The sequence below is a fragment of the Microcaecilia unicolor genome, chromosome 7 (assembly GCF_901765095.1).
Source record: "Microcaecilia unicolor chromosome 7, aMicUni1.1, whole genome shotgun sequence".
Taxonomy (NCBI): Eukaryota; Metazoa; Chordata; class Amphibia; order Gymnophiona; family Siphonopidae; genus Microcaecilia; species Microcaecilia unicolor.
The window spans coordinates 205,616,053-205,639,988 of NC_044037.1; the positions used below are offsets into that span (position 1 = coordinate 205,616,053).

General features: G+C 45.7%; 1 protein-coding gene across 2 annotated transcripts in view; it reads left to right on the forward strand.

The window, feature by feature from the left end:
* The first annotated feature begins 5,981 nt into the window (after nucleotides 1-5,981).
* Nucleotides 5,982-23,936, forward strand: part of STAT4 (signal transducer and activator of transcription 4) — a 227,136-nt gene continuing 209,181 nt past the window's right edge. For both annotated transcript variants that reach the window (XM_030210264.1, XM_030210265.1), the window contains exon 1: nucleotides 5,982-6,156. The gene's annotated coding sequence lies outside the window, so the exon portion shown is untranslated. The remainder of the gene's footprint in view (nucleotides 6,157-23,936) is intronic.

The following is a 23,936-nucleotide window of genomic DNA, read 5'->3' on the forward strand; positions in this document are numbered from 1 at the left end:
GATGCTGGACCTATAGATGGATAGATGCATAGGCACCCCATATAAGAGGCTTGGGGAGGCTAAGCCTCCCCAGCCCAACCGACCGTGACCTTTTTCCTCTGCTGCCTCCACCCTGTGAGCTACAGGCTTCCCCGCTCCCCAGCCAGGTCGTCCATCATCTCTCCCGTCTGCCCTCAGCTCCCCGATAGCCCTCGTTTCCTTCCTGCCCCGGCCCCTCGCCCTTCCTTTAAATATTGTATTTTTCCTGGAGTTGCGGGCGCTGCTGGCATTGAAAGCAGCAGCAGCAGGCTCATCTCGGCTCCAGCCTTCCCTCGCATGGCTCCACCCTCTTCTGACGTATTTCCTGTTTCCGTGAGGGCGGAGCCATGTGAGGGAAGGCTGGAGCCAAGATGAGCCTGCTGCTGCTTTCAATGCCAGCGCTGCCTGTGACTCCAGGAAAAATACAATATTTAAAGGTAGGACGGGGGGCCGGGGCAGGAAGGAAACGAGGGCTATCGGGGAGCTGAGGGCAGACGGGAGAGATGATGGATGACCTGGACATGGGTGGATGGAGGGGAGGGGAGAGGAGGTTGCTGCACATGGTGGATGAAGGGGAGAGGAGAGGGCAGGGAAGAGGAGAGTTGCTGGACATGGGTGGATGGAGGGGAGGGGAGAGGAGGGTTGCTGGACATGGGTGGATGGAGGGAAGGGGAGAGGAGAGTTGCTGGACATGGTGGATGGAGGGGAGAGGAGGGTTGCTGGACATGGGTGGATGGAGGGAAGGGGAGAGGAGAGTTGCTGGACATGGTGGATGGAGGGGAGAGGAGGGTTGCTGGACATGGGAGAGGGGATGGCAGGGGAGAGCAGAGTTGCTGGGCATGGGTGGATGGAGGGGAGGAGAGAGAAGGGTTGCTGGACATGGTGGATGGAGGGGAGAGGAGGGTTGCTGGACATGGGAGAGGGGAGGGCAGGGGAGAGCAGAGTTGCTGGACATGGGTGGATGGAGGGGAGGGGAGAGGAGGGTTGCTGGACATGGGTGGATGAAGGGGAGGGGAGAGGAGGGTTGCTGGACATGGGTGGATGGAGGAGAGAGGAGAGTTGCTGGACATGGAGGGGAGGGAAGAGTGAGGAAGGAGATGAGATGAGGGAAAAGGAAGAGAGAAAAACTGCACATGGAAGAAGAAAATAGGCAGAAGCTGGATCCACTGGACAGTCAAGTCTGTGGAGGACCCAGCTTTTACTTACGGATGTAGGGCAAGAAATGAAGAAGAAAGGCGGAAAGTAAATAAATAAATGGAAAGGAAGCCCTGGAAACGGAGTTAAGAGGACAGATAGCAGCAGAATCGGATACTGGGCCAGCATGATCAGAAAAACAAAGTCACCAGACAACAAAGGTAGAAAAGATCATTTTATTTTCATTATAGTGTTTGGAATATGTCCACTTTGAGAATTAGGTGCTCAACATTACTTATTTATGGCATTTTATCCCACATTAAACATGAATTAGGGTGATTTGTGGCTCTACATGTATCATGATATTATGATCCCTTGTTTCATATTGTTGACGGTCTGCATTTTCCGTATGGGTGGTGCATTGGTGTACTAGGTTCTGCCCAGTGTAATATTTATGGTACAGTAAGGTTCTGAGTGTGTTTTTGCACAAAGTTGTGCATAGTGTTTTGTAGTTACAATTGTGGTTAGTATATGCTTTGAGCAACCACTTTATTCTTTGACATATGATACATAGCTAATATCTAAATTTAATAAAAGGTATTAATTGTGACTTATTTTTATTTATTTTTTTTCTGTGTGTTATCAGACAATTATGGATTTAAGCTCCACCCCTGGCCCCACCCCTAAACCCGCCCCCTTTAGCCTCCCCAAACAGTTGGGCCACCGACCGCCTATGGATAGATGGGACCAGGGCAATTCATGTGTGAGCCATTACATGGTCACAATAATTAAGCAGGAAAGTAGAGATGTGACCTACACATGAGGGCAACCAATACATGAGTATTTACAATAAATCATTACCCCAGTATTGATTGGGTAAATGTCATGTCAGGAAATACTAAAGAGGTAAAGTTCCCAGATGAAATAAATAACTGCATCATGGAGCAGTTGGTTCAGGAATCATCAAGAGGGGAAGCTATCTTAGATCTTATCCGTAGTGGAATGCAGGGCTTCTTGTGAGAGTAATTGTTTTGAAGCTGATAGGCAATAGTGATCATAACATGATCAAATTTGGGATAACAGTTGCAGTGAAGGCACTAAGGAAATCTACTGCAACAGCATTTAACTTTCAAAAGAGCAACTAGGATAAATTGAGGAAAATGGTTAAAACAAAGCTAAAATGAGCAGCTGGAAAGGTTCAGAATTTAAATCAGGCATGGATGTTGTTTAAAAATACCATCTTGGAAGCCCAGACCAGTTGTATTCCATGTATCAAAAAAAGTGTTAGGAAAGAGAAACAAAAACTGGCATAGTTAAAAGGTGAGATAAAAGAGGACATTGGAGCCATAAGAATGTCTTTCAAAACATGGAAAAAGGATCTGAATGAAAAAACAGGAAGCAGCATAAGCCCTGGCAAGTTATATGCAAGGCATTGATAGGCTAAAAGAGAATTTGAAAAGAAGCTTGGTGTAGAAGCAAGAACTCATAGCAAAACTTTGTTTAGGTATATTAGAAGCCAAAAATCTATGCGGGACTATTAGCAGAAAGAATAAATAAGAGGTCTTTTTACAAAGGCATGCTGAAAAATGGCTTGCGGTAGTGTAGGCGGGGGTTTTGGGTGCGCACTGATCCATTTTTTAGCACGCCTGTAAAAAAGGCCTTTTTTTTTGGTTGAAAATGGACATACAGCAAAATCAAAATTGCCGCACGTCTATTTGGGGTCTGAGACCTTACCGCCAGCCATTGACCTAGCGGTAAAGAATCCAGGTGGTAATGACCTCTGCATGTCAAATGCCACTTGGTGCGCGTCTGTTACACAAGCCCGAAAATAAAACATATTTTTCAGACGCGCACCAAAAATGAAATTACTGCAAGAGCCACGCGGTATTCGGGTGGTAACTCCATTTTGGCATGCGTTAGGCGCGCGTGGATGCTTACGCGGCTTAGTAAAAGGGCCCCTAAATTCTTTGCTTAAGTCTTTTCTGAGGGGGAATGTAGAATTACGCTGATCGCCTCTCCACGCAACCAAATGTAGTCACGGCCATTTACGCCATGTTTTACTTGGCATAAATCCTGACACCTAAATTTTGGGTGTATTCTGTAACAATGTGCATAGATTTTAGAAACGCCCGCGCCCCGACCCTGGCCATGCCCCCTTTTCAACTATGCAACTTAGAATTTACACGCACCACATTACAGAATACGCTTAGCGAGTTGTGTGCATAAATCTTAATGCCAATTAGTGCTAATAATTGCTTGTTAACATTCAATGAACAGCACTGATTAACTAGTTAACCCATTAAGTTACGTGCATTGTTATAGAATATGCTTCGATTTCCACGCAGAAGTTAAGGCTGCGATATATATAGAATCTGGGTGTTAAATCTTGATATTGGCTACCAGTGATACACGGTATTCAGTTTAAGATCTTGTGCCTGGTTTTTAAGGCGATTCTTGGCATAGGCGCCCGGTATAAGAGGCTTGAGGAGGCTAAGCCTCCCCAGCCACAGCAGGAACGAGTTAGGCATCGGGCGAGCGGCGCCGTGAGTCTCCCTGTTCCCTCCCCTCATTTACTAATTGCCCCGCGCCATCTTTAATTTACCTGCATCCCAGCGTCAGCCCGCCGCGTCATTTCAAAGCCCGCCCTGCTGCCTGTCTCTATTCTTCCCTCCCTTCGCGACATGTTCGTTCGGCAGAGTCCCGCCCTCGAGGAAATGATGTCAGAAGGCGGGACTCTGCCGAACGAATCACATCACGAACGGAGGGAAGAATAGAGACAGGCAGCAGGGCGGGCTTTGAAATGACGCGGCGGGCCGACGCTGGGACGCAGGTAGATTAAAGATGGCGCGGGGCAGATAGTAAACAGGGGAGGGAAAGGGGAGAGGAGAATCACGCTGGCGCTGGGTATGGATGGAGGGGGGGCAGGGGACAGAATGGAATTCAATTGCTGGATATGCATGGAGGGTAGGGGAGAGGAGGGTTGCTGGAATGGGTGGATAGAGGGGATGGCAGAGGAGAGAGGAGGATTGCTGGAATGGGTGGATAGAGGGGATGGCAGGGGAGAGAGGAGGGTTGCTGAACATGTGTGGAGGGGAGGTCAGGGGAGAGGAGATTTGCTGGACATGGGTGGGTGGCTAGAGAGGAGAGGAGGGTTGCTGGACATGGGTGAATGGAGGGGAGGGCAGGGAAGAGAGAGGAGGGTTGCTGGACATGGGTGGCTAGAGGGAAGAAGAGGGTTGCTGGACATGGATGGTGAGACAGGAAGACAGGAAGGAGATGCACATGAATGAAGGGGAGAAATTCTGGACATGCATGGAGAGGAGGGAAGACAGAGGAAGGAGATGAGATGAGGGAAAAGGGGGAAAACCTGCACATCGATGGAGAAAATAGGCAGAAGCTGGATCCACTGGACAGTCAAGTCTGCAGAGGACCCAGCTTTTACTTACGGATGTAAGGCAAGGAGTGTGGTAGCCGTGTCAGGGGAGAAATGAAGAAGAAAGGCAGAAAGTAAAGAAATAAATGGAAAGGAAGCCCTGGAACAGGAGTTAAGAGGACAGATAGCAGCAGAATCGGATACTTGGCCAGCATGATCAGAAAAACAAAATCACCAGACAACAAAGGTAGAAAAGATTATTTTATTTTCATTATAGTGTTTGGAATATGTCCACTTTGAGAATCAGGTGCTCAACATTAAAAGTTTATATTTATTTACTTATTTATGGCATTTTATCCCACATTAAACATGAATTAGGGTGTTTTGTGGCTCAACATGAGAATTGTGATATTATGATCCCTTGTTTCATATTGTTGACGGTCTGCATTTTCCGTATGGGTGGTATATTGGTGTATTAGGTTCTGCCCAGTGTAATATTTATGGTACAGTAAGGTTCTGAGTGTGTTTTTGCACAAAGTTGTGCATAGTGTTTTGCAGTTGAGCGATTGTGGTTAGTATATGCTTTGAGCAACCACTTTATTCTTTGACATATGATACATAGCTAATATCTAAATTTAATAAAAGGTATTAATTGTGACTTTTATTTTTATTTATTTATTTTTTCTGTGTGTTATCAGACAATTATGGATTTAAGCTCCACCCCTGGCCCCACCCCTAACCCCGCCCCCTTTAGCCTCCCCAAACAGTTGGGCCACTGACCGCCTATGATTCTTGGGTTAAGTGCTGCGTAACTGCAATCTCACAGACATTACAGAGTGCCTCACTGAGAACTAGGGAAAAGAGGGCTCAAATCCAACCGATGCTTCTGGAAGCTTTCGGCCAGTCCCTTCACTCTGTTACCACAGATGCAAACTTAGGGCTCCTTTTACAAAGCCGCGCTAGCAATTCTGGCATGGCAAATGCGACAAAGCCCATAGGAATTGAATGGGTTTTGTCGCCCATGCCGTTCCAGAATCTCTAGAGTGACTTTGTAAAAGGAGCCCTTAAAGGAAAATGCCTACTGTACCGAATGGAATTCACCTTGGGCTTCTAGTGAAAATACTTGGGTTAAATACAGAAAATAAACCTAGGCAAACACTTGTTTCATTCTCTTCCTTTGTATTACATGATTGCTTGTTATATGAAATCAGTTGAGCTAGTTATGTATTTTTAAAACTTTTGAAAACTTTACATAACATTTAGAAACAGGAGCTGAAACCCACTTGACTTCATCTTCTTTCCCCACTTTGCTGTCTCCCTCCCCCAAGGCTGATTCACCTGTTCCTTATGACCTGGAGGAAAGCAGAGAGAAGCGAATATGTGAGGCTCACATTGGTTGCTTCTGCACTGAAGTCACGAGAAGGGAGGGTTTTCCTGCCTGGCTGGGGTACAAAAGATATATACATTTACTGGCAGTCCCACAAGCTGCTGACAGCAAGAATTAAAAGCCAAGAGCAGAGAGAAATGTGCCTCGAAGTTTTCCTGCACCTGTTCAGGATGGATTTCTAAAGACCCATCAAAAGCCAAAAGAGCCAGATACTTCCTGGTCAGGACAGACACAGCCAAACCAAGTAAGTGAAAAAAACAAGGGCAACAGGAAGTGATTTCTTCGGTTCCTTTTTTAAAAAACTATTTCCTGATGTTCAGCATTTTTATTTTCCCAAACCTGCAAAACCCCACTCAGGTAATCATATTTTAATATTGAAAAGATTCATATGATAAACTTAAAAAAAAATATCAGTAGGTCTTAAGAATAAGCCTGCAATATAGGTAGGATTGGTAAACTTTAGACTAAGGGTCCCTTTTACTAAATCCTGTTAAGCATTGTAGCTGCTAGTGTAGAACTGCATTAAAGGGCTTTTTGTGGTATATTTGCGGTTAATCTGCGGTAAACCATGCATTAAGTGCTTTCCCCTGGATTCTATATAGCGCGCCTAGAGATCCGTGCCGAAATCCAGGCAGATTCTATAACACTGTGTGTAACTTAATTAGCTTAAGCTAATTAGCGTTGATAACAGCATTTAACAAGCAATAATGAGTACTGATTGGCAATAATTAGAATTTATACACACAACTCGCTAAGCATATTCTCTGTAATGCAGTGCATCTAATTTCTAAAAAGGGGCATGATTATGGGCGGGGGATTGGGCACTGGGATTTATGCCACATTTTCATTGGTATAAATGGAAGCTCGAAGTTTTAGGAGCTGGGATATCGACTAAGCGTACTCTCTATACCCTGCTTAAATCTAGGTGCAGCTTATGGAATACAGTTAGAAATGTTTTCTGTGCGGATTTGTTTAGACGCCATATATAGAATCTCCCCCGTTTTGTGTTAAGGGGCATGTCATGGGCAGAGAATGGGTGTAGAAGGCATTTTGTGATTAGTGGGCACGTGCTAATCACCACTTTTGCAGTTGATGCAGGAATACTTACCCCCTACCTGCACTTCTAACATGACCTGTTAAACACCCCCAGTGGTTGCCATGTTATGTTTGCAGGTATTGCATGGTAAAGTCCTGTGTTAAGCCACATTAACTGCAGATTTTACTGCAGTGCAGTAAAAGGGCCCTAACATTTGGGTTTCTGCCATTCCTTCCTAATCCTTTTCAGTATCCGGAATGCTGTAAAATGAAAGATATTGTTGCCACATTGTACAAATGTGTGGGATAGGGGTTCAAAACCAGGTATGAACAAATCTCCTTCCAGAAACTGGATCACCTGGTAGTCCTGTATAGTGATAGTTATATTATTATTTATTTGAATATAACGTATGCCTTTTCAGGAGTAGCTCAAGTTGATTACTTTTATAAAGGAAAAACTATGGGCTTCATTCAATATACTGCCTTTCTGTGTTTCCAGTCAAAGCGGTTTACATATTATATATACAGGAAGATGCAGGGGTGAATGTGAGCCCTTGGGGCAGCAGTGAAATTGTACTTTGAAAAGGAAATGACATTTTAGGAATTAAATCCATGAAAATAAAATGTGCTCTTCTTCCCATTCATCATCTAGTCAAGTGCTGACACCTTGGGTGTGAACTGTATTCTGTTGGGATGTGTTATTTTCTAGTACTGCATGGTTCAAGTCTCCTGCAGTGTTGCTGAATCTGAAAAAGCTAAAACTGTGAAAGGAAAGGGATGAGGAGAGTTTATTTAAGAAAAACGGCAAAATCAATCTGAAGGGTGACCTTTAGGAAAATCTATATTGGAGCCTTGCTTAAATCAAGTTTTCTCAAGTCAACACACAGCCCATAAATCTTAGCCTTCCCAGATATGAGTAGAACTCATAAAATGTATGTATGTTAGGAAAGAAAATGCAAAGTTTTTTTTTTTTGTAAATAATCTTGGTTTCCATGATCTAACATTTTTGAATTACACCACTCATTTGACAAAAATACACTGGGGAAAATCAGTAGAACTGTTATCAACTACCAAATTCGTATTGAAAAGGAACAGTTTTGGAGGTATTTAGTTATTAATGTATGTCATGTTCTAAGGCTGGTGGTAAGGGAGTGTCCCAGGGGAAGCCCAACAAGCAGGCAGAAAACACAAATTTTTTAAATATCCTACTTCTTGCTGCCTACATGACAGGGAAATGGTAGAGTTTTGCCTCTCCCACTCACTTTCTCCAGGTTGCTTCAACAGAGCTCAAAAGGCAGTTCCTGTTCACCAATTTGAATGGAGGAAAATGCCCAATAATACTCCTCTGCACTTAAGTCCAAAGAACCAACCAGTTGGTTCTTTTGGGGCTTCTTATACAAATACAATGCCACAGGGAAAAATGTCCTATACTCGGAGTACAATTATATTCAAAATATCAACCTCTAAAGCACTCCTTGCAAACATATAACATTTTTACAACTTAAAAAACTTTCTTTTTATTTGCATATGCTATTATACAATACCAACCATTTTATTGCAGCACTCCTTTCATCCACCCAACACGCGTTCACAATCATTCAATTTACCACCTTACTGATTTATAATCAAATCAAATCATACAGTCATGGAACATCGCTAGTATAAAACCATCTATACAGAGACCTGGATCTTATCAGCTGTAATCACTCAGCTAGAGCACTGAAAAGCCTCATCACACTCAGTGCAAGGCACTTCACTAGCGCACAAAGAGCACAGAGCGCATGTTATTGTCCAGAAATGTCAAAGAAGACAAAATAAGGCAGTTAATTGTGATATAGGCTTGGGTGAGAGTACTAACTCTTCCTCTCCCCAACTCGATGACTATTCATTAACCAGTACGCTTTTTCGGGCTGAATGAAGGCTACTGAAATAAGCCTAAAATTTCATTCATCATTCTTCCTTAACCACCACTGGTCCTCAATGCGAGACCGCATTTCGGTATGACCTTCTTCAGGAGAACCAAATCACCCGTTCTGTGAATAAACATAGAACACATTCTAGCATGCACAAATAAATTAAATCAGAACAACTTCTCATTAACACTATTAATACCTTTGAAACTGCTCACTGCTGCTTGCCCTTGGGACTATCATCCCAGACAGGGTTACCGGATATGATGTCAGAACGTTATTAGGCGCTAAACTAAGCACGGTTTAAATATCCTAAAGGCTCCACCCCTTCCATATCGTCACACCTTACTAAAGCCACTCAACTTCCAGATTTAAACCCCTAGGGGCAACGGTATTCCACTGGAAAATATACCGTTGCTCCAAATTAAATAGTTGAGTGCTGACATCTCCTCCACGTTGTGAGATTTGTATTAATGCCAAACATCTAAGGTCATCGACAGTATGATTACAACTTATCCAATGTGAAACAAGAGGATATTATCTCTTTTCTGATTCCTCAAATTACTAACATGTTCCGCTAGCCTATTCTTCAATTTTCTTTTTATATGCCCAATATAATACTTCAAAAATGGACATATAATATAGTATACCACTCTCTCGCTATTACAAGTGGTGGCTATTACAAAGCCACACTACTGATTCTTGGTGCGGCAAATGAGAGAAAGCCCATTCAATTCCTATGGGCTTCTTCTCATTTGCCATGCAGGAATTGCTAGTGCGACTTTGTAAAAGAAACCCTTAGTTCATTTTAGAGCCAAATCAAGCACAATCACTGCTACACCCCAAAATTCTTTTTTAAAGGGACCTTCCAATTTGTTTCTGTCTCTTTTGCTGAAGAAACTCTTCATAATGATCAAGCTTCAGGCCACTAGTATAAAAAGTCCTGTCCCTCACATCATTCATTGAAGAGGGTTTTAACACCGAGAGGACAAGAAATATCTTTATTGATCTTTCTGCTGCCCACTGTACAATATAATGACTGTCTGCAAATACTGTAGTAGGACATGTTTATCCACTTCTACCCTAGCTAAGATAATGTTGAAGCACCTTTCTGACCTCATTTGCAACTTTCTTTAAATTAATCCCCTTATTTTCTTACTCCTCTTACTCTAGCTTATCTATCTATATGTTCCATCTTTGCTTATACCCTATGCTGTCTACTGAAATGTTTTTTTTGTTTTCAACAATAAATTTTTATTGAGTTTTGAAATGTGAAAAAAACACAGCATATTATTCATAGTCATAGATGTACTACATGAATCCCACAAAGAACTTATGAAACCTATGAAAGTCCTCTCCCCCTGTTGAAATGTTTTATTGTGCATTGTGTTGACATTATAATGTAGCATATTTTGTATTATTGTTTGAATATTTTTATTGCTGTAATTGTTTATGGCTTATATTTGACTTATTCTTGCTTTACATCGCCTTGAGTGAATTCCTTCAAAAAGGTGGTAAATAAATCCTAATAAATAAATAAATATGGGGACAGGGGTCTATGTTGTTATGCCAGTGAGTGAATACCTCATCTGAGTAATGATTTCTAATCATTGCTTTTCTTTTCTCCTTGGAAAACAGACAAACTAAGGTCAACCTGGTTAATGACAGACTCCCACAAGGATTGGTCATGGTACTGTCATGCTCTAATATTTATGGCACTGAGATTTCTGACAGTGTCAGTCAATTTACATACACTGATTACTCAAGTTTAGTGGTACAGACACCTACCATCGACTTAACACCATATAGAAACAATTTGATTTGATTTATTATTTATAATCCGCCCTTATCCAGTGTGGAGAACAATAGTACATACATAAAAATAGACAAATTTACAATAACAAAAGACATAAATACTAAAAAGTCCAATCAGAATAACATACAAGCTAATAAATAGCAAAAACAATGTCAGCTGAAACCCAGATCTCCAGGAACATGATAAGCCAAACACAATAAATGGCCCTTCAGCTGGCGTTTAAACACAGACAGAAGATTAAATTCACAGATTGAGTGGTCTGCGTTTTTATGGCAGGCCTTACAATAAAAGAGTTTATCTCAATACTGCCATTCACATAGATAAATACCTTGGTAAAAAAGTTAATCTATTAATAAGTGATGTAACGTGGAGGGGCATAATCGAATGGGGGTGCCCATCTATAAGGGTGCCCATCTCCAGGGACGGCCCCGGGGAAGGGGCGGAGGCAACCGTATTATCGATCAAGATGGGCGTCCATCTTTCGTTTTGATAATACGGTCGGAGCCGGCCAAATCTCAACATTTAGGTTAACCTTAGAGATGGTCGACCTAAATGTTGAGATGGCTGGCCTTGGTTTTCGCCGATAATGGAAACCGAGGCCGGCCATCTCAAAACCGGCCAAATCCAAGCCATTTGGTCATGAAAGGAGCCAGCATTTGTAATGCACTGGTCCCCCTCACATGCCAGGACACCAACTGGGCACCCTAGGGGACACTGCAGTGGACTTGGGTTTCAGGTGGGTTTTGGAGGGCTCACATTTACCACCACAAGTGTAACAGGTGGAGGGGGGGGATTGGCCTGGGTCCGCCTACCTGAAGTGCACTGCACCCACTAAAACTGCTCCAGGGACCTGCATACTGCTGTCATGGAGCTGCGTATGACATTTCAGGCTGGCATAGAGGCTGGCAAAAAAATGTTTTACATTTTTTTTTAGGGTGGGAGGGGGTTGGTGACCATTGGGGGAGTACGGGGAGGTGATCCCCGATTTCCTCCGGTGGTCATCTGGTCAGTTCGGACACCTTTTTGAGGCTTGGTCCTGAAAATAAATGGACCAAGTAAAGTCGGCCAAATGCTTGTCAGGGCCGCCCTTCTTTTTTCCATTATCGGCCGAGGGCGCCCATGTGTTAACCATGCCCCCGTCCCGCCTTCGCTATGACTCCAACACACCCCCGTTAAACTTTCGCCACTCCTGCGACAGACTGCAGTTAAGGGCGGCCAAAATCGGCTTTCAATTATACCGATTTGGCCGCCATTAGGAGAAGGGCGCCCATCTCCCGATTTGTGTCGGAAGATGGGCACCCTTCTCCTTCGAAAATAAGCAGGATAGTAACATAGTAAATGATGGCAGATAAAGACTTGTATGGTCCATCCAGTCTGCCCAACAAGATAAACTCATTTACATGGTATGTGGTACTTTATACCCGAGTTTGATTTGTCCTTGCCTTTCTCAGGGCACAGACCGTAGAAGTCTGCCCAGCACTGTTCTTCTACTAAGTTCTGAAGCTAACGTTGAAGCCCCTTAAAATTTACACTCCAGCCCATCCCTATCTATTCAGTATGATGTAATCTCTTTCCAAAAATACTAGGACAAGGGGGCACACAATGAAGCTACAAAGTAGTAATTTTAAAACAAATCAGAGAAAATATTTATTCACTCAATATGTAATTAAACTCTGGAACTCGTTGCCAAAGAATATAGTAAAACCAGTTAGCTTAGCGGGGTTTAAAAAGGTGTGAATACCTTCCTAAAAGAAAAGGCCATATGCCATTATTAACATGGCCTTGGGGAAAATTCACTGCTTATTTCTAGGATAAGCAGCATAAAATGTATTGTACTGTTTTGGGATCTTGCCAGGTACTTGCAACCTGGGTTGGCCACTGTTGGAAACAGGATACGGGACTTGATGGACCTTCAACTGTCTCAATATGGCAAACGCTTATGTTATTGAACCCAAAGAAAAAGAACAAACAATAAAAATGAAAGACAAAGAAAAGGAATAAACAATAAAAATGAAACACTGAGAAACCTGCATACAAACACAAAAACATATTTGGGGGAAAAATGAAAAAGTAATTAAAAAAGGGAGTAAAAAAAAGGAAGAGCCACCAAGTCAATTCTTATCACGCACAAGCATAAAAATGGGAAAAAAACCATGAATAATGGAGAATTTTAAAAGGTGCTGAGAAAAACAATCCCCTCTGTTTACTAAGCCGCACTAGCGGCTGATGGTGCGCTAGAGAGTGGAGGAGTGGCCTAGTGGTTAGGGTGGTGGACTTTGGTCCTGGGGAACTGAGGAACTGAGTTCGATTCCCACTTCAGGCACAGGCAGCTCCTTGTGACTCTGGGCAAGTCACTTAACCCTCCATTGCCCCATGTAAGCTGCATTGAGCCTGCCATGAGTGGGAAAGCGCGGGGTACAAATGTAACAAAAATAAATAAAATAAAAAATAATGCCGACACAGCCCATTCATTTTGAATGGACTGTGTTGGCATTTCAACTTGGCAGCTGCTAGAACGGCTTTTGTGAGGAAAGTGTCTCAATGTCAACCCTTGTTAAGCAAAAAAGGAACTGTACACAGGGAACTGATATAATACCGAATTGTAAACATAAAAAATAAAAAGCACCATTAGGTAAAAAGGATACATGAGAAAAACACCACTGTATCAGTGATTGCAAGTGAGCATTAAAAAAAGTGAAAACTTAAAAATCCCGAAGAGATGCTTAGAAACAGTGTCAACAACCAGACTAAATGAACACAATTAGAGGGAGATTCTATGTATAGAGCCTAAAAAATCAGCACAGATATCAGTGTTGACTAAACGTGTTCTATAAGAGGCATCTAGAGTTAGGCACAGTATATAGAATACACTTAGTTGGCATCCTAGCGTCTAAATCTACGTGCATCCATCTACAATCTCGGCGCATAGATTTAGGCGCACTGGACCATATTCTCTAACTATGCACGTAAATTTCAGAACGCCCATGAAATACCCATTTCTCTGCCCATAACCACGGCCCTTTTTGCCTGCATGCATTAGAAGTTAAGCACACTGCATTACAGAATGCGCTTAGCGAATTCTGTGTGTAACTTCTAATTAGTGCCAATTAGTGCTTATTATTGCTTGTTAAGCCAATTAAGTTATGTGCATTGTTATAGAGTACCCCTGGATTTTGTCACAGATCTCTAGGTGTGCTATATAGAATCCGGGGGTTAGTGCATGGAAGAAACTAAAAGAAGCATGCTGTTATATAAAATGCACTATATATACACACTAAAACCTACGCAAGCACCAAACTTCCAATGCAATCGTGACAAACTGTGAGACACGCACAAAAAATATGCTGACAACACAAATTGAACCAGTGTTCGAAACTAAAAAGAGAAACCTAACAGTTGAGACATGAAAGATGAACTGTGAAATGTGCTTATAAAAATCAAAACTGAGATAAATGTAGTGGATTACATACTGGCAATCCTAACAGTTATTGCACGCTGGATGCCACAGACTGAACCACAAAAGCATATATTGCTAAAAAGCTGTAAGCACAGGGGATAGAAAGAACACAAGTAAACTGAGTCAAAAGAGAGAAACGAACAAATGAAATACAAAAGGAAGCAGGAAGTTACATACCAAGGTGACAAACAAAATCCTTGAAGGAGCAGTGCTGACCCAGCGGTAGAGAAACTGAGAAGTGTTTATTTTGTATTTTACCCCTTTTATGATTGTATTGTGAACCGCATAGGTATCTCTGGTTTATGTTTGATATATCAAATACATTTGGCATTTGATATCCTGGGAAAAAACAGTCAGTGAGGAGTTTTTGCTTTCTTCATTTTTTCTTGTTTTATGATAGTCTGAGGTGATTTTGTCCTTGTAAGGTACACTGGAGCTTTTGGCATACAGATGTCCTTACCTTCTCTTCTGAATAAATAATTGTCACACAAATATGCTGGACTAGTAAAAAACCCCGTTTCTGATGCAAATGAAACGGGGGCTAGCAAGGTTTTCTTCAGAGTGTGCATGTGGGAGTGTGTGTGTCCCTGCCCTCTGCCCTCTCTCTCTCTCCCTCCCCCTCCCCCCTCCGAGTCCAGTCCTTCAGTGTTAAGTTTCCTGCTGTACTGTGTTTGTGTTACAGAGAGAGTGAGGGCGTCTCTCTCCCCTCCCCCCTCTGAGTCCTTCACTGTTACAGAGAGAGGGATTTCGTGCTGTGCTGTTTTCCTTCACTCATGGGGAAACCGGATATCTCTGGCGCTTCACACTTCCGGCTGGAGGCTTCAGTGGTGCCTTTTATATAGAGATTTTATATATAGAGATATGCAAATAAATCACTGGCTCTAAGGAGCCATCACCTGGACAAGATGTTTCATTCACAGTATAGACAATCTTAACCTAGGTATGAGCAGGACAAGGAACATTTGGGTTTCTCTTACACCATAGGAAACTTAAATCAAGTCCTAATTGTGATTGTAGTAAAATGTTGAGGCTGTCTCTTTAGGCTTTCCAGGGTATGCAACTGACATTCATTTAGTTACATAGCACATCATAACAGGCCTTCAATATATGGAAATTAATTTTTAATGCTATTTGATAAAGGAACAATGAAGAAAAGGGAAAAAAAAGTCATCACGGGTGTAGAACAAACAGCAAGCAAACAAGTGAGGAACAAAACAAAAAAAAAGTCCAAGGAAAATAGTACTTAAAGGTTCATTACATTTATTAGAACTTAACACAAATGTAGTTCAGCTGGAGGCATGACTAGATACGGGCTGTGTTTTAGCAATGCTGCCTGCATCAGGAGTGAGGAGTCCTATACTCTATAGACCAGTGGTTCCCAAACCTGGTCCTGGAGGCACCCCAGCCAGTCAGGTTTTCAGGATATCCACAATGAATATTCATGAGAGAGATCTACATTCAGTGGAGGCAGTACATACAAATCTCTCTCATGAATATTCATTGTGGATATCCTAAAAACCTGACTGGCTGGGTACCTCCAGGACCAGGTTTGGGAACCACTGCTATAGACCCTTTGGTCTGTTTCGGACTAGAAGAACTAGTGCTATAGAGGATTGGACTCCTGATGCAGGAAGCATTGCCAAGACACGGCCTGTATCGACTCATGCCTCCAGTTGAACCACATTTGTGTTGAATTCTAATAAATGTAATGGACCTTTAAGCACTATTTGTAAAGGAAGACACCCTAAATATCTGGTGGAAACTTTGAAAAGAAGCTTGTTGTGAAGGCAAAAACAAATACTAAAAACTAAAATTCAAGCATTTTTGAAACAAAAAGCCCATGAGAGAGTTGGTTGAACCACTCAGTGACTAAGGAATACAAGGGGTACTCAGGAATAATAAGGTAATTGCCTTAGTCATTACTGAGAAGGATGCTGGGGTCATACCTACATTGGAAAACTTCTTTCATGGTGATGATTCAGAGCTACTAACGTGCATCACTATAAGTTTAGAAGATGCAATAGATCAAATTCACAAATTAAAGCAAATATAATAGCAAAAAAAAAAAAATGACAGTAAAAAAATCACCAGAACTGGTATTCACTGCACTTCTAATCATAAAACTGCTTACCTGTTAATAGTAATCTCCCTATAGGGAGAAGAAATCATACCTATGACTAGAATGTGGCCAGTGCAATCCTAATATTTAAAAATGGCTCCGGGAAAAATGAAGAGACACAAGAAAGAGACAAAGGAAAAGAAATGTGGAGAATAAAGGAAAGGTGAAAATAAAGAAAAGACAGGATTAGTATGATTACGCAAAAAACCTCAGTAAAGTTAGAAAAAAATTGCAGGTATTTTCTCCTCAAAATACCTCTTTTGTGGAGAAAACACAGGAAAATTATACTCCTTCCCCAAAAGAGAAAGAATCAGGAATTCCTTAAACACTTCACAAAAATCGCCTTCCCCAAGTGCTTATTGGGGGGGGGGGGGGGGGGGAGTGCTCTGGCCCCTAACAAACTGAACTTCCCAGAGATCAAGTTGGGATACACCTATTAGGTCTTACTAATTTTCCGAGACGCTGCTAAATAAAAGTTAACTGTGTTCCTGTCATCAAATCCTCTTCACTTCTTTTATCATTGTGATCATTGTACATAAGTATTGCCATACTGGGAAAGACTAACCTGCTTATAATCGAACGAGAAAAACGCCCAAGAGCCGACCTAAATCGGGAGATGGACGTTAATCTCACAAAAACGAGTAAATCCATATAATCGAAAGCAATGTTTCAGTGCGTCCGTGTCGCTCGTACGTGGACGTAAAAACGCCCAAATAAGAGGCGTGTCGGGGGCGTGTTAGGGGCGGTGATACGACGTGGACGGGTACAACGTATAACGAATAGCGAAATGGCTCTGGTTGAGCGGGAAGATGGGCGTAATCTGATGGACCCGAAATAAAAGCGACCAGAGCAAGGGGGAAAGCGTCTTTAGACTCATTAGCGATTGTGTGTAGTTGGAGAGTGGCGATATTGTTGGTGGAAGAGCTGAAGTGGTGGTTGCAGAGAGAAAGCCGAGCGTGTTGAGTACCTGTGACGGTCGTCTGTGTGCCCTGCCTCTTTTTGTGTCTTACCCTTTCACCGTTCCTTACTCCTACTCCTTTGCTCCATCGCCCCCTTCCCCTCCCCCTATCCCTCCCCATTCACTCTTCCCACGTGTATACTCTATTCCCTGACCTGCGTTTGTCTCTGTGTGCCTGTACTGTTTGGCGAGTGAGTGGCCAGAGGGCGTGGTGGCTGGAAGTGACAGATCTGTGTGTGTTGCTGTTTGACTACTAGTCCTAATACTTGCACTGGTGGTGGGGGATATGGATGCACTTAATGCACTTGTGGCATTCATGCTACACGAAGAGGCCACCCACCGCAGGAGGTATTCACGGCCCCGAGTGTTTAGGCCCCGCACCACCTTCCTACAACTCACTGACCAGCAGTGTCTAACAAGGTTCAGGTTTGATAGGGCCACCATTCGTCAGCTGTGTGAGCAGCTGAAACCCCTCCTTCAGCCCCAGACACGTAGGAATAACCCCATCCCTGCCCACCTCAAAATCACTTCCGCTCTCTCTGTCCTGGCCACTGGCAGTTTTCAATCCGTATTAGCTGCTAACACAGGCCTCACCCAGGCTTCTATTTCACACTGTCTCACCCAGTTCCTGGATGCCTTCATAACTCACACCTCACACTACATCACTTTCCCCACCACCCCCCAGGCTCTGCACAACAACATGGCCGCCTTCTATGCTGTTGCTAGATTCCCCTCGGTCATCGGTGTGATAGACTGCACACACGTAGCCCTCAGACCCCCCCGGGCACACGAAGCCACCTACAGAAATAGGAAGGCATTTCATTCTATGAACATGCAAGTTGTATGTGATGCCCAGGGGGAGATATTAGACGTGTGTGCCAGGTACCCCGGCTCCAGCCACGATGCCTACATCCTACAGCACTCGGGCATCTTCCGCAGGTTCGAGCAAGGGGAGTTCACTGGTGGATGGCTACTAGGTAAGTGCAACATGCATGTACCACCCATACTAGACCTCCTCCACTGGGCAACCCTCCGCCCTGGCTTCCTCCACCACAACCCACTATCCAAATCCCCCCGCCCCCCCCCCTGTACCTGCTCCAAGCGATACACACTCATCTATCTCATTCTGCTTTTCTGCAAAGGTGACCGAGGCTACCCGCAGAGGACATGGCTTATGACCCCCCTGATCCACCCACAACCAGGGCCAGAAGAAACCTACAACAGGAAACATCGCAGCACCCGGGGGATCATTGAGCGCACCTTTGGTTTATTGAAAAACCGCTTCCGCTGTCTGGACCGGTCTGGAGGAGAGCTGCTCTACAGTCCAGAAAAGGTGGCCAAGATCTTTGTGGCGTGCTGTATGTTACACAATTTGGCCCAGCGCAGAGGACAGCCTCTCCCAGAGGAGCCACAGCCACCACCAGAAGAGGCCCCAGATGAGCTGGAAGAGGAGCCCCCTCCACCCCCAGCCCACAGAGCAGAGCTCAATGCCTACCAGCTTGGTGTAAGAGCAAGACAAAGACTCATTGAAACAAGTTTTATGTGAATGTAAGTGAGCATTTATTTTTTACATACAGTGCATATGTGTTTGGTGAACCCCACCACCACCACCACCACCCCCCCCCTCCCACACCCACCCCCCTCCCACCAACCCTCACCCTACAGCATGTCCCATCATTTTCCCCTTCCCTTCCCCCGTCCCCTCCTACCCCTCCCACGCCCTTCCTTTGCAGCTGGTGCTGCACGGGAAGTCTCTTCCCCCTCTTCGGAGCTGCTGCTCCCAGTGTCCTCCTCCCTATCCCCACGGCAGCCTGCGGCTTCGGCTGCACCGTGGAAATCGGGCCACCTTCTTGGTTGTAGTGGTCTGGCCACAGGACCCAGAATGGGAGCAGCAGGAGTGGGTGCAGAGGCTGAGGAGCGCAATGCCCACCTCTTAGCTGGTGGTGGTTGCTGGTGGTCAGTGGAGGAGGAGGTTGATGGCAGGGGCTGCTCCAGCAGCACGGGGGCTGGAGTAGGCGCGGTGCCCTGAGGGTGCAGGTGTTGGATGCTCTGCTCCAGCCGTCTCAGTTGCTGGAGCACCTCCTGGTGGCCTTCACGTTGCGCCTGGAGGAGTTCTTGGTGTGCTCGCTGCTGTGCCTCCAGTGCTTGGCGCTGCAGCTCCAGTTTCTGCTGCCGGTACTCCTCCAAGCGCACGTTGTGGCGGAGTAGTTCCGTGGCCAGCCGCAGGAGTTGCCTCCTTTGGGCGGATGGCCTCTGGCGGGGAGCTGGGCCCTCCTCCTCCTCACCAAAGTCCTCCGGTGCTGGAGGTGCGGCCTCTGCTGGTGCAGGTGGTGGTGGTGGTGGCAGAGCCTGGACAGCTGGTGCAGGTGGTGGTGGTGGTGGTGGTGGCAGAGGCTGGACAGCCGGTGCAGGTGGTGGTGGTGGTGCTGGCAGAGGCTGGACAGCTGGTGGTGGTAGAGGCTGGACAGCTGGTGCAGGTGGTGGTGGACGCGGAGGATGCACAGCTGGTGCAGGTGGTGGCGGCTGGACTGCTGGTGCTGCAGGCTGTGGAGGTTGAGGCTGGACAGATGGTGTAGGGCGTTGGCCTTGCAGGCCACTAGGGCCAGCCTCCTCTGAGTCTTCACCTGTATAGCACAAGAGTGAGGAATAGTGTTGGTGCAAATAACCCACTTTTGTCTTTCAGCATTCATATACATTGGTATGTCCCCCAACCTGATGACCCAGCAAAGAGATGGTGAGGAGAAATGGAATTGACACGGGTACGAAAGAGAGAGGCCCGCAGGCAGCTGGGTAGAGGTGGTGGATGAGCAGCCAAGAGAAGGACACCACTCACAACGTTGTGCACAAGCTGTTAGTTGTATAATTGTTAAATTGAACAACATTGCAGCATGTGTTGTGTTACTACTGACTTGCTAAACTGCATAGAACTGCTTTATGACCCCCATTACAGGCTCCTTCAGTTGAATGCATGTGGCCCACACTCAGTAGAGCACAGAGGTCACAGGAGGAACTAGGCACAGTTTGGTAATGGGAAAATAGGAGGGAGTAGTAGGGAAGGACGGCCCCCAGAGTTCTGCCACAGTAGTAACCTACACACACCCATAGGAGCCAACTGGAAAGTAGTATTGGGGGTGCTAAGCCCAGTGACCAACACTCCTCCCTGCACAGCTACATGATCTTTCCTCAATATTGGGGGTGCTCTCACACACACACAGCACCCACCCTGTCTGCTTGCTCCTATAACACACATGACCACTACCACTACTCAAATAGAGCTTACAATTAATTCTATAAATATGGGCACACAGGACAAGTAAGAGGAAACCCAATGACAACGGTAGGGATAGGGAGTAAGGGTAGAGAGCTAGTGAGTAGGGGTTACCAGGTCACAACAGCATCATAAAGGTGGCCTGTTAATATACAGAAAGACAGCCAGAGATACTCCCCCCCCACCCCCACCCACACCCACACCCACACCCACCTCCCTCCTCCTGCCCCCCACTCCTCACCTCCCTCCCCCTGACCCCAACTTCTATAACACAAGTGTACTGCAGCACAACAGATACCCCAACTGCATAATGAAACACCTACCTGAGTCCTCAGCCTGGCCCGAGGTGTCCATGGAGCCAATCCCATGGATGCCCTCCTGGGGTAGGAGGGAGTACACCATCAGCTCCATTGGTGTAAGGTTGGCAGTGTCATTGCCTGGGGGATTGGCCCCTGCCTTCCTGCGAACATCCCTCCTCAGCTTCCGCCACTTCCTCTTGCAGTCCTCCACGTCTCTCCCAGCATGGAAGACAGCATTCAGGCTGTCCCGTACTGCCTCCCATTCCCGCTGCTTTACTGTTGCTGCCAGCCTCTGCCCTGTGGGAGCAAACAGACTCCGGTGCCGCTGTACAATTTCTTGTACCAGGAGCTCCACCTCTGCCTCGAGAAAATTACCCTTCCGGGTCGGCGGCATGCGTGGTGGCATTGTACCAATGGTGTTTTCGAAAATACGGAGTGGGCGTTTATATAGGCGCCAAGAACGCCCATTGAGACGGGGGAATAGGCGTTTCTGATTTGGGCGCTACTTTTTCAATTATACACATAATTCCTAAGCGTGCCCAGCTCAGATAGCGATTAGGAACACATGGTTTTGATTATGAGTAGATAAGTATGGGCGTCTCCACCTGCCTTCCCTTTCTTCATTGCCATTTTACCTGCCATTTCCTGCACTGAGACCTTGCCGGTTGTTCGTAATAATCATTTACAGGGTTTTACCCTCACTTAGCATGCTTGGGTACACCTGTGTATTTAGGGGGGGGGGGGAAAATAATTGTTGGCCCTCAGCCACCACGCCTTCCGTTTCCTGTCTTCCACATCGCCTGATGCTCCCTTCCTTTCTCCCATTCTCTCTGCCTGGTTGTAGCAGGCAGTGTGTGGGGGCCACGAATTTGCTACACTCACCCCAAATCAAGCACCCCTCGGTAAGGGTCATTTCAATCAGGGAGATGTGCAGCTAATGTTCCAGAAGATAAAAGGCGCACTACACAGTCTTGAAACAGACGTTCATGGTAAGCTCTCGTTTGTCTGCCACCTCTTCTCTTTGTGCTCATAGTCAAGGAGTGTGCATTCACTGTATGTATGTAGTCTGGAGTCAGATGTTAGGTAGCTCTGTTTTCACCAGGTTCCTGTGCACTGTACTGTGGGGTTGGCAGGTCCTCAGTGGTGTGGGCCAGCTGTTGGAGGTGCTGTATTGGTTCCCGGTAGCTTCCATCTTCCTTGTTTATGTGGTGTACCCCAGTCCCCATTTATGAAGTGGCCACCCATTCTCAAGGTCCATAGGCGGGGGAGGGGAGAATGATTAATGCAATGGATGTGTATAGCACTTTATGCAACACCTTCCTAAATTGCTCCATAGGTAGTAGGGTAGGGAACATGCACATTACATTGTTTTTAATCGGTAGCCTGGACAAAATGATCGAGGTGGCTACAGGTAGTGCCACTGAGGCCTATGACGTGGTGGTGAGGGAAAGGGGTGTGTGTACAGGTACCAACCCAAAGTAACTGGTGGTGGATAAAGCCTGGTGGCTGCTGTGGCCTAGTGGTTAGAGCACCAGCCTTATAATCATAAGGTTGCTGGTTCAAATCCCACCTAAGGCAAGTCACTTCAGAGACAAAGTTGGACACAAACCCAGAATACTTGAATGTAACACACCTTGGTTCACTACTGGAGAAAGTGTGATCACACCTGCAAATAATGAGCACCATTGTTATTTGTGCCCTTCCCTAACACAAGTATTACATTGCAACTGTGATGAAGTAATCATCCATCTATTGGGTTTCCCATTGTTTCCCTTTTGCTCCTCAGCATTATATACCATAGCTGATGTATTCAATGTGAAAATATGAGCCAGCTGTTTGTAGGTCCTTCTTGGGCCCCCCCCCCCCCACCCCACCAATGTGGCTTGTGGGTAAAGATATGTGTCCATCAGACAGCAAACACTGTGTATGTGGTACCTGGAGTTATGTGGAAGGGTGTACCTGGCAGATCACACGTGGTACAATATTCATCTCTTATTGATGGCACTCTGTATTGTGGGTCAGTATGGTGGAGGGGAGGGAGGAAGGGAGAGAGAGATGCTGGCTGGCCATTTTTATTCATGAACACAAATATCCAGCCAGCCTCCCCGGCCCAACCCCCCTGCACATATATAGCCATGCAGGTTGGAATGAACAGGTGGCGTTCTGTCTGGCCAACATTCTCAGACATACATCACCTTCTCATTCACACAGCACATTTAATGCTATGCATATTGCTGCCTCCTTCCTCTCAACTCAACAGCACCATTTGGTGATATGTAATGCACAAGGGAGACAAACACACACACACACACCCTGATAGTTATATTATAACAAACATTTATTTGCCCCCCACCCCCACCCCCACCCCTACAAAATAACCCCAACAATGCCCTCCTCCCCCCCACAACTCCCCACACACCCCAACAATTCCCTCCCCCACCCCCCACAGAACCCCCAACATTTCCCTCCCCCCACACACACAACCCCAACATTTCCCTCCCCCCACACACACAACCCCAACAATTCCCTCCCTCCCCCACACACACAACCTCAACATTTCCCTCCCCCCACACACAACCCCTACATTTCCCTCCCTCCCTCCCTCCCCCCACACACACATCACCAACAGGCCCCCCTATTTAAATTAAGGGCGGCCACGCCCTCTTAGTAAGGCCCTCTGTAGCAGGGCAATGAGCAGCCCCAGCAGTACCCTTAGTGGGCCCTGGAGCTGCTCATTGCCCTGCCGTAGGGCTCTCACCTCCTGCAGCAGCTGGTGCTGGCCAACTATAATCTGCTGCTGGCCATCTACCAGCTGCTGCAGGAGGCGCACTACAGTCACCGGCCCAAAGACTGGAGGTGGCCCAGGGGACACGGACAATGGCCCAGGGGATGGAGGTGGGCCAGGGGACATTGAAGATGATGGCCCAGGAGATGGAGGTGGGCCAGGCGATGGCGCTGGCTGAGGCGATGGAGGTGCCTCAGGGGATGGAGATGGCTGAGGGGAGGGAGATGCCTCATATGGAGGTGCAGGTGGGGAGGGGTCCTGATGTATGTCCTCATCCTCATCAATGATGAGGACCCCCTCCTCCTCCTCCTCCTCCTCCTCCTCCTCCTGGTGGCCCGCCTCCTGGCCTGGCTGCTCCTCCTCCTCCTCATCCAGGT